This window comes from Vipera ursinii (assembly GCF_947247035.1).
Source record: "Vipera ursinii genome assembly, chromosome: 1".
Lineage (NCBI taxonomy): Eukaryota > Metazoa > Chordata > Lepidosauria > Squamata > Viperidae > Vipera > Vipera ursinii.
Window position 1 is genome coordinate 244,667,742 of NC_139512.1, and position 17,462 is coordinate 244,685,203.

Genomic DNA, 17,462 nt, shown 5'->3' on the forward strand with positions numbered 1-17,462 from the left:
TGCATTTCTAATAGGACACCATTCTAGCAATAGAAGAAATGCAGAAATTATACAGTTCTATCTTTTTTGTGAATGCTACTACCCAGGCAGCATCAACAGAAGGAACCAACAGTGTTAATGTGACAGTCATCACATGGATTAAAGCTGCCATCTTAGGTTTTTTTGACCTTCACATGAGCTTCTCTGATGTTACCTTGATAATTTTACATGGTATTTTTGGTGGACACGTGGAATGTACATTGGGTAACTTGAAAGAGGGAATATTAAAGATGAACATATTTATCGCCAGTCCTTCTTGGTAGTCCAGACAGGAAACCAAAGCCATGGGTACTAACACTATCTTTATTGTAAGGTTGCAATAGCAGAATCTTTCAATTTCTCTCCATAGAACTAGGTAGAGTTCCTTCTGCTTTCTATATCTCCATTTCTGCTTCAGATTAAGATTTTATCACACCATTGTCTATCTTATGTTTTTTTTTCTCCTTCTGGCTCTTAAGGTTATTCTCACAACCCATTACCTTTATACACCATATTCTCACCCTTCCAACTGGTATGTGTCTTCTTCAATCTCAGATCCTCTACCAAAGGCCTGTGAGTTTGAGAGTTCTGCACAATATCTTAGCTTTCCTAGCACTGCAGTCTTTTGGACGTAGAGCTCTGCAGTCATTCCTGAGATCTGTTGGAGACATTCTCTCAGTTTAGAAATCGCAGTCCAAGTACTCCTACCACTATTAGGTTCAGTTTGACTTTTATTTTCTACTTCCCCTCCAGTTCCTCCTTCAGACCCTGATATTTCTCCAGCTTCTCATACTCCTTCCTTATGTTGTTGGGGTATAATTATTGGTTCAAAGTTTAAGTGTAATGGATGCTAAATATAATTCCCATCCGGGCTTTGAGATTGAATCACAAAGCTTGGTCAAATTCATAAGAAAATCAAGCATTTGGTAGCTTCGATTGTAGAGAATATACCTCCATAATGAAATTTACAATGACAATAAAAATAATTATCATTATCCTGAAAATACAAGAATGTAGAGAACAAAGTCAACAGAGACCTGAAAACACAAATCTGAAGTATAGGTTTTTCCTGTTTGGATATATGCTACCATTGTTTCCTGATTACAGATTTGGCTGTTTTGAAAAGGCCAGATTAGAATTTATAGCAAACAATGTCATCAGTTTCTGGAAATAAGTGTTAACCTTTTTGTTCTAGGTTGGAAGTCTTTTTTCTACCATTGCTTCCAATGGCTATCACTTTAATATCAGTTTGAAACATTTCTGTTTCATGTATGGTGTAAAAATAAACATTTCTAGGGTTATATGAGGATTGAAATCAACACATGTTTAAAAAAACATAGCCATCAACTGCATTTGTTTTATAAATATGTTCCTGGATAATATCTGAAAGAATGCAAGAAGAATTAAAAATAATGTTTCTTATAGATTTCCTAGCTTTATTTGTATCGTGAGTCAAAAAGCCATTCCTAGAGAGCATAAAAGCTGGCATAGATGGTCTTCCTGTGTTTTCTCTCCAGAGTTAACTGGCATAATCCATGATAACTAACAGGATACTTTGAATCAACAAAGAATCGCAACTGCAGCTTCCAGAATGTATGCCAGTTAGGCCATAAAGTCAAGTGTGTTTAGATAAAATAGCATGCATCTCAGTTCTTTAATTTTTAGTGAACAGCCAGTGTTGTAGGTCACATAGAAAAATATGTCCATGGCTAAAAATGAAATTTTACAATCAATATAGTTGAAGTTATAACTTACTTCACTTTATAAATGTATAGAACCATCCAGTTTTTTTATCCTTTGTTCATAGAATACAGATGACTTGAATTTTCTTTACTTGCTTTGGTTTTCAAACTCCTCCAGAAATTATTTATTTATTCTCCTTAAGCTAGGCCTGAAGTATAGCTAGTAGTTAGCTTTTCAGTTTCATTAAACTTTTTTCCTTATGCTTAGTTGGACATATAGTGCTCTTCCCTAGAATACTGTGCACTCTAGCTTGCCATTTTAAAAGCATCCTTCACCAAAAAAATAAATGTATCTTTCCCATTAGAAAGGTCTCAGAAAAGGAACATAAAAATGCCATATATTTCTATCGAATAATGTTCAATAGGAGAAAATCTTTAATTATTCCCTACTTCTGTCAGAGGCACATGTTTAATAGATCTTTTGGCACAGATTACTTTAGTTAAAGGTTTCTTACAGTTAAAGGAGGGATGGTGTTGAGATACCAATATAATATGGCAGGGATATGATGTAAGACAGACTGGCTAGTTTTTGCACCCATGTACAATTTATTACCATTAGCTTTCACACTCTGGAAAATGTACTGTCTTCATTTCTTTACATATATAAAGCTATCTGCAATGGAAGGCTGATTTAAATGTTATAAACTGCCATGTTAAATAATTAAGTATCACTTTGGAAGAGAGTAAGCTTTGTTTGGAAACTTTTTCCTGTTCTTGTTCAAAACCATCTCTTGTTTTTAATAAAAGCTCCCGAGATGGTTGGAAATATCAACACAGGCAATGGGGGAAAAATCAGTGAAGCAATGTTAAACAGAACAAATTAAATTTAAAATATTAAAAGATGGGGAATTTAAAACTCAGTATCTTACTTAACCATCATTATAAAAAGGTAAAGGTTTCACCTATCCAGTCATCTCTGGGTCTCAAAGGCAATGCTCATCTTTGTTTCTTAGCCGAGGGAGCCAGCGTTGTCTGAAGATATGATGTGGCTAGCATGACATCATGCTGCAGTGCAGAGTATGCAGTGAACGCAGAACACTGTTACCTTTCCACTAAAGTGGTACCTATTTATCTACTCATATTTTCATGCTTTCAAACTGCTGGGTGAGCAGGAGCTTGTCTCATCACACGGAGCTCAGGTTTCAAACCTGGGCTGTCGGCTTTCAAGCTGACAAGTTCAGCTTAACCACTGAACCAACGCACCCTCTACTCATCACTACAGGTTACACAAAATAAAACTTAATTGTTCAATGAGAATTATTAAGATGCAGGCTAATCTAAAGCTCTTTCTGCCATAGAAAATCTCTGCTCTGAACCCTTTTAAGGAAGGAAGGAAAGTGACTTTTCATGTTTCTGAGTCCCTTATCATTTAGGACATAACGTATCGGGATTTGGGGGGACCAGGAATTTAAATCATTGTATATAGATTATAATTGCTTCAGAGTATGCACTTGACCAATTGATTGATATGGCCACCCATCTTAGAAACATAATTCTGGGGTCCAATATATTAAAAAATGCGTACAAACCAAACAATAACCAAAGATAAAGAAAAAAAATACTATTGCAATTGAGGAAACCAACCAACTTTGGCTCAACTCACCTGCCATTTCCCATGCTTGGGGAAATAGCCAGGTCTCAAGGGCTTTAAAGAAGACCACAGGGTTGGGAGTGGTGGTTTGCATAAATGTACAACAACTTGCCTCCATTGCACTGTGTCACTAATTGCCAAATAGCTGATCAGTGCACTGGGCATTGTGGCTAAGCTCTGTTTTCCACCAGGTTGCAAAATTCCTGAAAATTTAACTCTTGGCTTTTGTGAGCCAGTAAGAGAGGATTCCAGCACCTCCTGGAACTAACCAGAGCTTAGGTGGTATGGTTTCCAGAGGACCAGCACTGGAAGAGAAAAGACATGCTTCCTAGATCTAATAAGATGGACCATGTCCTTTCTACCAGACCTAATGTGATTGGTAGTGACAACTAGAAAAGGCCACCCACATGCTATGAAGGGTTTTATAGGTAGCAACCAGCACCCTGAATTGCACCCAGAAGCCACTTGGAAGCCAGAAGAACCCCACACAAAAAATGGAATGTAGACTGGACCTCTCTCTCCCTATCAAAAACTAACTGGAACTGAGGACAAATAAGGAGGAGAACCTCAACTTCTAACTCCAGAGTAGTCCAGATGGATACCATGATAAAGATAAATGGATCCTGAGTCTGAACCAATAATGTATTAACAAGCATTTCCTTAGTTCATACAAACATAAAGGGCGAGGGAAGGAAGTCCTTTTAAACTTGTAAGATCCTGGTAATAAAGTTTTACAGTAGAAGTAGTATTGATCTACATGGTTTGGTTTCCTAATTTGATCTGTCTTGAAAGGCTGACAACAATCTTGCCCATGTTCTGCACTCTTCACTTTGGCTTTTGGATAGGCTCAGTGGTGGGATTCAGATACTTGAACAACCGGTTCTCTGTGTTCTCTGCTGCTTCCGGAAGTCCATTCTGGGCCTGGGCAACAAAAAATTAGCTACCGGTTCTGCTGAACTGGCTGAATCCCACCACTGGATAGGCTCCCAGGCTATGGAGAGTTCTTCCCAAAGAGGTTGGCTTGGTGCCCATTCTCCCAGTATTTAGGATAGCAAAAACACACCTCTTTTAATCTTTAGCTAATTGTAATGATATTTTTACTCCATGTTTTATGTTGTGTATTTTTTTAATTGTTGTAAGACACCTTACAATTATTATAAAGCACAATATTGAATACGTGCAGGATTGGGTCATTACTCAAATGCTTCAATTTTCAGACATCATTTTCCATTTGCAACATTATTTTCATGTCATTATAGTTTGCTTCAGAGACCACTGTATAAATTTACTTATAAATGAAATTATACATTGCAATTTAATAATATGGCTTAAAGCATGCAATGCATTATTATTTTTATTTTATTTTTTAATTTGTAGTTGTTTGCTATCTGCCACTTTAACAACATTCACAGATATCCCATACATCGGTAATATCAGCTTGGTCAAGACCATGTTCTTCTTTTTCATTTTATAAATAAAAGAATTAAATTCAACAGATTTTTTAAAGATTTCTTTGTTTACCTCTGCTTTAAAAATAATAGATCAGAGGAAAGAAAAAATCTGCAGGGATTCAAATACTCTTAAAATGCTACTTTTAAACATCCTTGACCTCAGCAATCTAAGGGATTTTATAAACTAATGAATGCTGCATTTTAGACAAGGCTAAGTAAAAGTTCCTGAGTTTCTTCTTGAGCTTCCCATCTATGCCCATAATTTTTTTTCATTGGAACACCTGATTCTTTCCTTCTAACTGAAGTGGTCATCTTCTTCTCAGCTATTATGCAACCAAAAGCTCAAATATGAATATGAGCAATCTTTTTTCAATCTCTTTTTGAGATGCAATTAAGTTTTAATTCAAAACTTCCAAGACAAAAAAAATGAATATTTTACTTTTTTTAAAAAAAATAGATGCTTTCACTTTAGCCTCATGCACAGCAGCTGTTGTCAAAATAATGTTAGTGTCTGTTCCCCATAATTTAGCATTAGGCAGATGAGATATATCATGATCCAATCCCACACTTTCCTCTTTTTTTAGCTCCCTCACAGTTGTAAAGGTTATGTCAGAAACATTCACTTTTCTTTTTAATGAACCAGGATGCATTTTCTTTGTAATTTAGTGTGTGTCTTTTTTGACCAAACTAGTAGCAGCATTTGCTAGACCAAAATGAAATTCAAAATAGGCCAAATTCTCATAACAGATAGATTATAAAACCCCAATTAGTTAATTATCAATGTACTTCTTTTAATAGTGAAGGGTCCTTGGTGCTTTCTGAGGTTGGTTGTTTTCTTGGAGAAATTTCATTGCCCCAAATAGGTAACATCAGCACAGTTGTTTCATTGGGTAATGAAAGATCTACAAGAAAGCAACCAAGCTCAGTGAGCACCGAGGACCCCTCATTTCAACCCTGAGCTACAAATATTCTACTTTATTGGTCTTTTTATGATCTTGTGGTAAACCTGAGTGTTCATGAGAGTATAGCTGTATGCATGGAGTCTTTCACATGAGCTAATCATTTAGCATTAGAGGAGTATGATTCATGTCAATATCACTGTGCAACTAATCCTGTATATTAAGGCTTTTCTTAGTGAACATATGAGTGTTTCCAAGAGAAAACCTTCACTGCACAATGTTTTCAGAAAAGAAGGCTTAACTGGAGCACTTTTTTAACATCTGAATGGGACAGTATGGTGGGCTACATGTTCAACCTACTGTCTGCATGGAGTCACTGGTCTAGGCTGCTATGCTGGAAAATGCTACCAGAATGTCATTTCAGTATCATATTCAGCCCTACTGTTGGCTATTCCTTCATTTTCTTTTCCCTTCCCCTCCATAAAATGTAGTGGCATTGTGAGTCTCGGCATCAAGTCGATGCAGCTTTTAATAAATGAATGTATCTTTCCCAACTTCTTGTTCAAGGTACCTAGCCAAAAATAAGAAAGTAAGGGGAAAATAAGCAGCATGTTACTATAAATTGAGGGGGGGAAATCAAATTTGAAAGAGCAACATTGTGTTTGAAAGCATCAGAGAAGATGCTATAAAGACTCACAAGGAAAATCAAGGTAAATATGATATACACGTATAATAAATAATAGTTGACAGAGTAATCTTAAAAAGCTATTTGTCCTTGAGACTAACTTAGAGCAAAACACATTCAAACTGACCTAGGCTGTGTTCCTATAAAGGCTTTCTAAAACATGCTGAAGAAGTACAGAGACAAGTAACTTTTTAAGTGGATTAACATCAGAGACATAAAGTGTCAGATGATAGAGATGAAGCAGAGGTCTCCATGCCAATGTTATAAACTGAGAGTGTTTAAATGTTTATTTATAAAGTAAAATAGCACTCTTAGATTCAATTTTACTTCTTTAATTTAAAAGCAGCCTATATTTATCCTGTTATGTTTCTGCATTTGTTCGTGCTTCCTTATTTTAGAAGTTGTGATTAATAAGTAAATTTAAAGCAATTCACACCACTCTCACAAATTAGGATGCTGTTTCCTAAAATAAAGTGCTTGCAAATATAATCTGAACACATTATTGTTCAGGCCCTTCCGAAAACAGATGGAAAACAGGCTGCTCTAATCGGCTTGTCTGTTGTGCACTGTTTTGTATGGACAAAGAGGCACTTTCTGCTATAGCTGTGGAAAGGTGACATATGCCAAGTAGGACACTTCTCACAAAAACTCATGTGATGACTAGTTACTAATTACATATTATTTCTAAAAAAACCAATAATCTCTGGGATTAGAGATAATTCTCCTCCCCTTTCATGAGACAATAGTAAAAAAACAGAGAAAGAATTAAAGACTAAAAGTGATAGGGATTTCTTTTCCTCCTTTTAACTTAAAAGAACCTTGTAGTAATGTCAAGTAACTAGAAATAAAGAATGAGGCTATTGAGATTATCCCCAGTGTGTCAAGCCAATATGTGTATATGTATGTGCATATGTGTGTATTGAGAGCGGGCATCAGCATTTTTTTTAATGTGTCAGTTTGTTCTGAGAAAAAAAAAATGACCATAAAGAAGATTATCTTATTTTACGTCTTATCTTATGCAGTTGGTTTAGTTTGGCTAATTGTGGGTATGAGTCCAACTACTCATGCTTTGTGAAACATAGTTTATAGCTTTGCACATTGGCTTCAATAGGGGAGCAAGTGGGACAAAATGACAAAGCTTGTTTTGTCAAGACACAAATCCTGTGACTTATACATGTGGTATTAGGATGAAAATAGAACAGTTGTGGGATATAATTTCGTTTTTTTTCTTGTTTGTCATTGTGATTTGTACTGGGTGCCTTTGGGTTTGTTTGTCATACAGACCAGGCTAATTGTGGTTAGTTCAATAACGTTTAAGCAAGCAAGACTTAGCTCATTGAGCAACACCAGCTCATTTAATACTATGGCATTATAAACTTTCAGATGTTGTTTTGCACAAAAACTTTGAATCGTGAGAAAAGGCCTTGGATCATTATGAGTGACATTGAACAGGTGAAACTGACAAACTTAATGCAAGCTAGACAATAGCAATGGTTAAACAATGAAAGTTTCTTACAGACACACTTGGAATACTGCACCCAGTTTTGGTCACCATAATGTAAAAAAGATGTTCAAACTCTAGAAAGAGTGCAGAGAAAAGCAACAAAGATGATTAGGGGACTGGAGGCTAAAACATATAAAGAAAGGTTGCTGGAATTGGGTATGTCTAGTTTAATGAAAAGAAGGACAAGGGGGAAATGATAGCAGTGTTCCAATATCTCAGGGGCTGCCACAAAGAAGAGGGAGTCAAGCTATTCTCCAAGGCAGGTCAAGAAACAATGGTTGGAAACTGACCAAAGAGAGAAGCAACCTAGAACTAAGGAGAAATTTCCTTACAATTAATCAGTGGAACAATCTGCCTCCAGGAGTTGTGAATGCTTCAACACTGAAAGCTTTTAAAAAGAGACTGGATAACTATTTGTCTGAAAAGGTATACGTTTTCCTGCCTGAGCAGCGGGCTGGACTAGAAGACCTTCAAGGTCCCTTCCAACTCTGTTATTCTATTCTATTCTAAAACAAATGTAAACAAGACATGTTTCTAAATGAGTGATATTCTGTGACCTTAAGTACAAACAATAGATTTAGAAGGTAGCATGACATGCAACTAAAAGAAGACTCATTCAAGATTAATTATTCAGCTACATATAGCTTTAAACAATGGATATTTAATTTCATATTAATGAAATTACAATAATTTGCAATTATTCAATTCCATATAAAATTCCATATTAACATCCAGGGCTCTTCCTTTAAAAAAATCCTATAGGTTTATTATAGCTGATCACATTCTTTTCTGTTCTGTAGGGGTATATGTTTTAGGATGCCCATATAAATATAGAAAAAAAAACAAATATATGTATATTGCTGAAGAAGTTTGGGTTTTTTCCCATATTCATAGCCATCTTCCAAGGCAGAAAAAGGCTCATTATTCGCTAGAAACAAATGGTACATCTTTGGCTCGATAAAGCAGCTTTTGAGTCACCACTTCAGTCTAACCATCAGGTTGAACTTAACTGAGGTGATATCAGCACTTGGAAAGTGGAGTATCTCTGCCTTGATCCCTGAAGCATCCAGTGGACTGGCTCAATTCCACCAGCTACTTCAGTCTGGAATATGAAAATCCCAAACAGAAACTCTATTTAACATACAGGTTGAAGCCTAGCAGCCTGAAGCTTCAAGGGGATAGGCAGCTTCCCTGTCTAAGCCTGCTTGAATCAAAGCATCCATTCATGATCTGTACATTCCTAACATCTTCAATCCCTTGCTTAAGCCAGCAAGAAATCTTTGGGCTGGTATTTCAAATAATCATTAGTTCATTGCAGGTGTGATGATCCTGGGTCCCCCTATAGTCATTCCCTTTGATGTCCTGCAAGATCGGTGTCACACCTGACTTTATTTATTTTAGTCTATTTGCATTTTAAAAAAATAAAGAACTGAGATGCTGTTGTAAAGTGGAGTGTCAACCTTAGCATCATCATTAATTTCAATAAGGCTTCTGCCCTATAAGTAGACCCTATAGGCAGTTTTGTAAAAAAAAAAATAACTTGATGCCTTTCAAAACTACCCACAATATATTGAAAGGGGCATGGTAAACCTTATGAAACTCGGTATAAAATGAACCTGCTTTTGTAGTATGCAACTTTTAAATAAGCTCAAAAATTATTGGCTTAAATGTATTAATACTCTACTGTTTTTGAAACCTTCCCCTGAGTTCAATTTCAGAACTTAATAAAAAAAAGTGAACAAGTGAAAGCACCCTTTCTTGATACCTATTGCCAGCCTTTTGATTTGCTGTTTCCTGAGAAAAGTCACATTTTTCCTAGACCAGCTTTTTTCCAAGTGACAATGCGCTGTCTTCCCATTTCAGAAATAGAACTGTAGCAGATGCATTTCTTTTCCTTTTCAGTATTATTATTCTGTTCTTTTCTAATCTCAGATCCATTTTATGTACTTGGCAGAGCCCATATTTAATCTAATTTGTTGAGATACTTCAGACAGTATTATATATCCTGAAATACAAATCAACTTTTCTTTAGATTGATGTGATAGGATTCACTGAAGTAACCCAAACAATCTAGCTAAGGCAAAGTGACCCATTATCAAAGATGGAATGCCTTTAATGCTTACAAAATAAATTGGGTAATGGAAATGGCGTGCATAAACATCACATTCAGGATTGAGGTAGGGAACTTCATGCTTTCAAAAAGGCATCAGCTTGCTTCAGGTCTAGCTGGGATGGCTATTGGCAAAAGAATGTGAAAATTATAGCCCAAACCATATTGAGATACCAAGATGGAAGTCATGGTTTAAAATGGTACAAAAGAATTTAGGAACAGGTCCAGAAAGAGCATTTCTTTTTTTAAAAAGTATTTCTATAAATCCTCTCTAAAATACCTTGTCTGGCTTAAAAAACAAGAAGCCTTACATCAAACAAGTACTGTGAATTTTACTGTTCATTTGGAAATGTTCAGCAAAGAGATCAGTGAAACAGAATGTACCCATTTGTCTTGGGTAAGGTGTGCTACCTGTCTTAGAATTGGGGTGGGGTGGGGAATTTCAGGGCAACTCAAGCAACACCCAGCTCCTTGACAACTGCTGAATTAAAATGCTCACTATTTTGAAGCAGAAGGCAGTATGTGCCCAGCAGTCCCATTTTGTAAAATAAACTGGACATTGTGTTCCATTTTAGAAGATTGAGGCAAATGCAATGGCAACATTTTGAACATCTTCATCATTTGGAAATATAACAATTGCAGGATAATACTGTTTGAGCATTGTTTAAAGAATATCAGAGTTAGGAAAAGATGAAACTTTAAAGTTTGAATTGTTTGTCAACACAGTTTCTTTTGCAGACACTAACTATAATGAGGTCATTTCAGATTATCTAGCTAGTCCATCAGAAACAAATGAAGAATACAGGGGTTTCTGGGTAAGAATAGCAGACTTAAGACAGTTCTGCACTAAGTGGAGCCAATGACTGCAGCAAAGAATAAGCATCCAACCAGTAAATCAGTTCTTTCAAGAGGATGCAAGATTGCCCAAGCTATGCTCCATACAGTTGTTCCTCAAAAGAAGGCAATGGTCTCTGGAGGGCGAGAGTGACCAGGAAAACAGGAAAGTGTTCTTTCAAAGGACAGTAAGTTTTCGCTTCCTTTGCTAATCACATTCAGAAATTGCCTATTAATTGCTTTAAAGAAGTTAGGCATCTTCAAAAAAGGACAAGGCTGGAAATGCTGGTGAGTGCCTTCAACCCTTAATGATTAATGTTCGGTTTTAAGAATTTAAAATAAACAGCAAAAAGCAAAATAAATTTGGCTGCAGAAAGTTTTAAACAGACTAAGGGCTCAGAAAATGTTGGGATGCTTGATTTTGAATATTGAAACTTTAAAATTAATTTTAAACAAATGAATTTCATAGGAAACAGAATATTTTTGTTATGGAAGATGCAACTAGATAAGCAACTTATAATGCTATTCAAGGGCATTTTTGAGGACTGGCTTCAGGACCTTGAATCAATAATGTCAGTTGTGTTGTGTGTTCTTAGGAACAATCTGTTCCCAAAATAGCTGTTATGGAAAAAGGTTTGGAGAAAAATCTATCTGAGAACAATATGAACAAGAATTATTAGACTTATTTTTTTTAAAAAAAATGCCAATCCTAGAGAGCAATTGGAATAAGAGGCTTCTTAAAGTTTTGAAGAATTTGAAGCAAGGATCAATATCATCTGAATGGATTAAAGGGTAAGATTGTTTTACATAAAAACAAGAAACATAAAATTGGTTGGTTCAATGAGAGCTAAAATTGGATATGTATTTATTTTGGGTGATTCTTTTTGGACTCGCTGACACCTATTCCAATCTAGACTGGAAAAATGTTGTGTTGTATTTATTTACAGTTAACATGACAGTCAAGCCTCTTTCTCTGTGAGTCATTTTACTGTCCTAATCCAGGCATGTCAAACTGTTGGCCCATGGGCTGGATGCGTCACTCCGAAACTGCGCCTACCCCATTGCCAGCAATGGGGAAAAAGTTATGATACGTCGTGCAACGTCACATGACATTGCACGACATCACATGATGTCACAAGTTTGACATGCCTGTCCTAATCTAACAGTATCTAGATTTGTATCTAATTGTCCTTTCACTTAAAGTAAGAGATTTTTGTGAGTTTCTTTTCTTTAAAGGAGAAACTGTTCCTCTTTGTTGATTGAATTTCAGTCTTTTGTTCATACTAGATTACTGGGACCACATTGTAGGCATGCTTATAGTTAACATAAAGGGAAAGGTTTTCCCTGTCCAGTTGTGTCTGACTCTAGGGCACAATGCTCATCTTCATTTTTTAGCCGAGGGAACCAGCATTGTCCAAAGACACTTCTGTGGTAATGTGGCCAGCATGACTATAAGCAAAGGTGTACAGAATGGTGAAACCTTCCCATCTAAGTGGTATCTATTAATCTACTTGCATTTGCATGCTTTCCAACTGCTAGGTTGGCAGGAGCTGGGACAGATAACAGGACTTTATCCCGTTGTGCGGCTTTCAGGTCTCAAACTGGGTGGACAGCTTTCTAGCTTACAAGCTCAGCACTTTAACCACTGAGCCATCGCACCCCCCACTGTTAAGATATGGAATAATAAATTTTACACTTGTTATTTTATATTCTGTTTGGGGGCTCTGTTTGAACTTCTTGCTGCTTATTGGATTCACCTATAGTTAAGAGCTGAATTATGAGATGAAGAGTTTTATGTCTTTTAATTAAAAGGAGGTAAAAAGATAGTGAAATGGTTTGTATTTGTCATAAAGGTGGGAACTCATTTTCTTTTTTATCATTCTCTTTTATTCTTTTACCCTTTTTTGTTTTAGTTTGTATTATCTTTTATTATTTAAAACTTTTAATAATTTTTTTTTAAAAAAGGGAAAAAATAAAGAAAACAAAATGCTGTCCATATTAATGTAGTGTAAATCCAATTCATGCCCTGCCTGGATGCTGTGCTGATAATTAGTGTGCCCCTGGAATTTAGTTAAAAGCTATTACTTCTTTCACTCCTAACTGAAATACATCAACATGCTTTGTTCCAATTTAATTAGAAAATAAATTATTTCTGTTTTACAATCTTCACTGTGTATGTTCATATGAAGGTGAGCTAATGATAAAATACAGCTTAGTCAAGCATTCTGCCTATAACCTTGATCTACAGTACATGAATTTCATTGGTTTTACAGAACTACAAAAGAATCAGTGTGGAATATCAAGGAACTCAATTTGGAGATAGCTGATTTCATTCGGAAATTTGATCTAGTCAAATCTCCAAATCTACTGAGTATTTGTGCACCCTTAATATATAGCCAATGATCAGGATGGCTAGATGTTTCATAGCATAGTACTGAACAATATTTAAAACAAGAGTCTACACATTTTTCTAGGCTGAAGATCATTCTCTGAAACATAAGAATTGTGCCTTGGTAATAAAGTATTTTATTTGTTTTATTTTAAATCTAACAAACAGAACAGAACAGAACAGAACAGAATAGAATAGAATGGAATGGAATTCATATACAGGTAGTTACCAGTTGAAGAAAGAGTTTCATTCTCAAAATCTGTCCTTAAGTTGAATTTACAAGTAAACAGGAACAATATTATTGTATAATACTATATAAATATTATTATGTAATAAACTTAAACCATTGTGTATTTCATTTAAATTTTGCTACAAAAGGCTCATATCATCCCTAAGCAGGGAGTTCTTAATCTGAGGACTGGTTCTCAGTCACGTTTTATCAAGTTAAACATTGCAAATTGATAACCACATTTTGGAGAATCTTCACCCAAGACTTTCAGGGACACATGCAGCCTCAGGGTATCAGTCTATAAAGCTCTGACTTAGCTGAAATTCTTTTAAATAGACAGTATGGCTAACTTCTAAAATTAGGTTTTGAATCAAAATCATGGCAGTCTCAAAAGAGTTAAGTTAGTTTAAACTGAGGTAAGAAAGTTAATAATTCTAAACATCTTTAGGTGTCCATTCTTCATTAATATAGTATTTAATTTTAAAATTGGTTTAAATTCCATATCTTATTTTCTCATTTAACAATATGTTTCATCAGTATCACTCACACTCCATTGAAACTATCGCACATTGGAGATAACTATTCAAATCTTCCTACTAAGGATGCAAAAGAATCCCATCAGAGAAGACCGCTGGGGAGTAAATAGATCCATAGCAGGATGAATATTATCATCCAATTTACTATCATTTTTCTCTCTCCACCACAAAAATCCAACTTTTTTCGTAAATGGTCGGGGTTCTTTTTTGCTTTTAAAATTCCTTAAATGCTCAAATTCTCTCTTCCACAACAACTGCAATGTAGTCTCTGTGCAATGGCTGCTGTTTCTACTCCAGGGCTTTTGAACACCACATAACCATTTGCTGTTGCATGACCATGTGCAGAAGGATTCAAACAAGCTGGAAAAAGTTCCAAGAAGATCAAGGAACCAGATCTTCTAGTCCTGCAAAGAGAGGTTCAAGATGCCAGGTATGTTGAATATTGAAAATAGTAGTCAGAAGAGGAATGTGATAGCACACGTCAAGTTCACTGAAACCTAAGATTTTCCCTCCATGGTTGCAGAGGGCAGAACAACAACTGATTGTTGGGGAGGAAAACCTCAATCAGTGCAGTGTGACAGTAAACCAATTATTCAGAGAGATGGTGGGTTCCCCTTTGTTAGATATATTTAAATTGAAATGAGGCAGTCATCTGCCTAGATTGCTTTGATTTGCATTTGAGCCCTAAGTTGCACATTCCAACTCTGTGACTTATAATATGACAATAACATTATTGGCCTATAACATTATGGTAGGAATGTTTGGATAATTCATGACAAGTACTGTGAACGTTTCAAAATATGGTACTGTATATGTTCAGATTTTATACTTTGCTCCCAGATTTGTCTTTCTTCTTCTTTGAGAAAAAGCAACAAATAAAATAATAACTGGCAACTATATACTGTATATATATAAAAAAGAAACAAAAACATGATAACACTTCCTGAGGGTCCTGTTTTGATTGAGTCACAAACTAGCTGCAGGTGGTTTGATCTGCAACAGGCCCAGTGATTAAATTTTGAATCCAGTTTCATATGTTTCCGTGTGTGTGTGTGTGCGCGCGCGCATGCATCAATCTGTCTATCTGTCTGTACACACACACACTGCATCCCAAACCAATGGCTTTAATATAGTTGGAAAAATAAAATAAAGGAAAGGTAGGAGGTTAATATCCACTTCAGGAGAAGCAGCACGATTTTTCCACACCCCTGCCAGGCGTAATTATGAGTGTACTTAATTCTTAGATGTTCAGCCCTTTGAACTGTTATTGAATCTTCAAGGTTTATGCTCAGAGGGGGGGAAAAATCAATGAACAACATTTTGCAGAGTACTTAAACTTGATGTTTACTCCCTATTATTTTGCAATTGTCAGGAAGTTCTAACTGTAATAGAGAAGGCCAAATCTTTCTGTTTCCTGCCAACAGCTAATTTCATAGACAAAAGGTGACTTTGTCCACTCTCTTTGATGGGAAGAACATGTGGAAATAAAGGATGTATTACAAGCTATCATCAAACATTTTCCTTACATCATGCCCTGCCATCATCTGGATAAATTCCTCTTCTTTAAAGACTCTTTGCAGTATTCAGCAAAAGACACGTATCTTTATTAATCCTTTGAATATAATACAAAGTGGGCTGCCTGATAGAGGCTGAACTGCATAGATCATCTTCTCATGAGAGTGTACAAGTATGTTCTACTTAAGGTTTAAGGTTTAAGGTTTATTAAATTTATATGCCTCCCTTCTCCCTGAGGACTCAGGGCGGCTCACAACAATAAAAAGTTAAAAGATATAAATACAAAAATTAAAAGAGGATTAAACAATATAAGAAATAAGAACAATTTAAACCAATAAAAAAACCAAATTTAAAAACTATGACCAGTCCAGGCCTGCTTGTTGGAATAACCAGGTCTTTAGGTCACGGCGGAAGGACCGAAGGTCAGGGGCCATCCGCAGCTCTGGGGGCAGTTCGTTCCAGAGGGTCGGTGTGCCCACAGAGAAGGCTCTCCCCCTGGGGGTCACCAGCTGGCATTGCCTGGCCGACGGCACCTTGAGGAGGCCGACTCTTTGGGAGTGGACCAGGCGATGGGAGGTTGACATTGGCAGCAGGTGGTCTCGCATGTACCCCGGGCCTAAGCCATGTAGGGCTTTAAAGGTGATTATCAGCACCTTGAATCTCACCTGGAGGGCAACCGGAAGCCAATGCAGCTCGTGCAGGAGTGGTGTAACATGGGAGTATCGAGTATCCCATACCCACCCATTTTCCTAAATGCATTCACTGGGCTTTATGCACCATATGATCTCATATTTCTTTGTGTCTATTTAATTGTACCTGAACACACTCTTTTCCATGCTGCATATTCACATCTCTTTCATTAAGAGCCAGCTGTTATAAAGTGCATTACAGACTATAAAGGCTCTGTTGGCAATGTGTAAAATGTTCCTTCCCCCTCTCCCTCCCCCAGCTGCCACTGTCTGGTGTGTTGCAATCAAAGGAATGTATGAGTTCATTTCCATTGAAACATGCTTTTCTTCCAAGGTGCTCACTTAGATTGACGAAGATGTTCAATTACACCCACTGCATAAATGTCAAAAACATGAATAGAGAAAGGGATTGTGTTGCCTCTTCCTTACATGATTCATAGTTCTGGGCCTTATCTGAAGGCAGACCCACACATCCAGTTACATATATGGAGACTCCCTTCTTAATCTCAATCAAAAATGTGGGTGACTGATGAAGAGGCTACTGCAATCCAGTGATGTCAGGATCTAGGCAAAACATATGCCTTCACCAGTTCCACTCTGTACTATTGAGCTGACCTGTACATCAGTAAGCTGAGGAATTGATCTTCCAGAGACTCAGAGATAGAAACTGTGACCCAATGAGAGATAGTGACAATGATCTCGTTATCTCCTCTTCTCAGACCAGAATTCCTTAAGTTTGCCTCTGCACTAATCTTTACATGTGAATGATTCACAGCCTTCTGTCACAGCATTCCCCTGCTGCCGTCTCTCTTGTCTCACTCTTGGGTGGCTCATTGTAATTATTGGCAAACTGCAGAAAGGTCTGCACTGAGTACTATCATGAATACCCCCAAATATCTGTAGGGTCCAATATAGCATCAAGAAAGGAGGAGGAAAGAGGAGGAGGAAGAAGAATTGCTCTCGCCATTTCCCAATTAAAGCTGGGGTTGAATCTGATTATGTGATGTGATATTAAGGAGATTTTCATCATCATGTCTTCTGATTGCTAGTTGCTGTTCATGGATGTGTTCTGCTAGTCTTCTGCCTGTCCTACATAATGGCTGTTACACCTCTTACACTATATGTTGTAGATGACTCCTACCTATAAAAAGACTGTCCTATTAAACATGACCTGCCTGCCTAATCTTGACATAATTAAGACAGAAGTTGATTATATGTGAGTTACTGGGCATCATGAAGCTTCCGTTTAGACAGAAATTTCACTTACTAA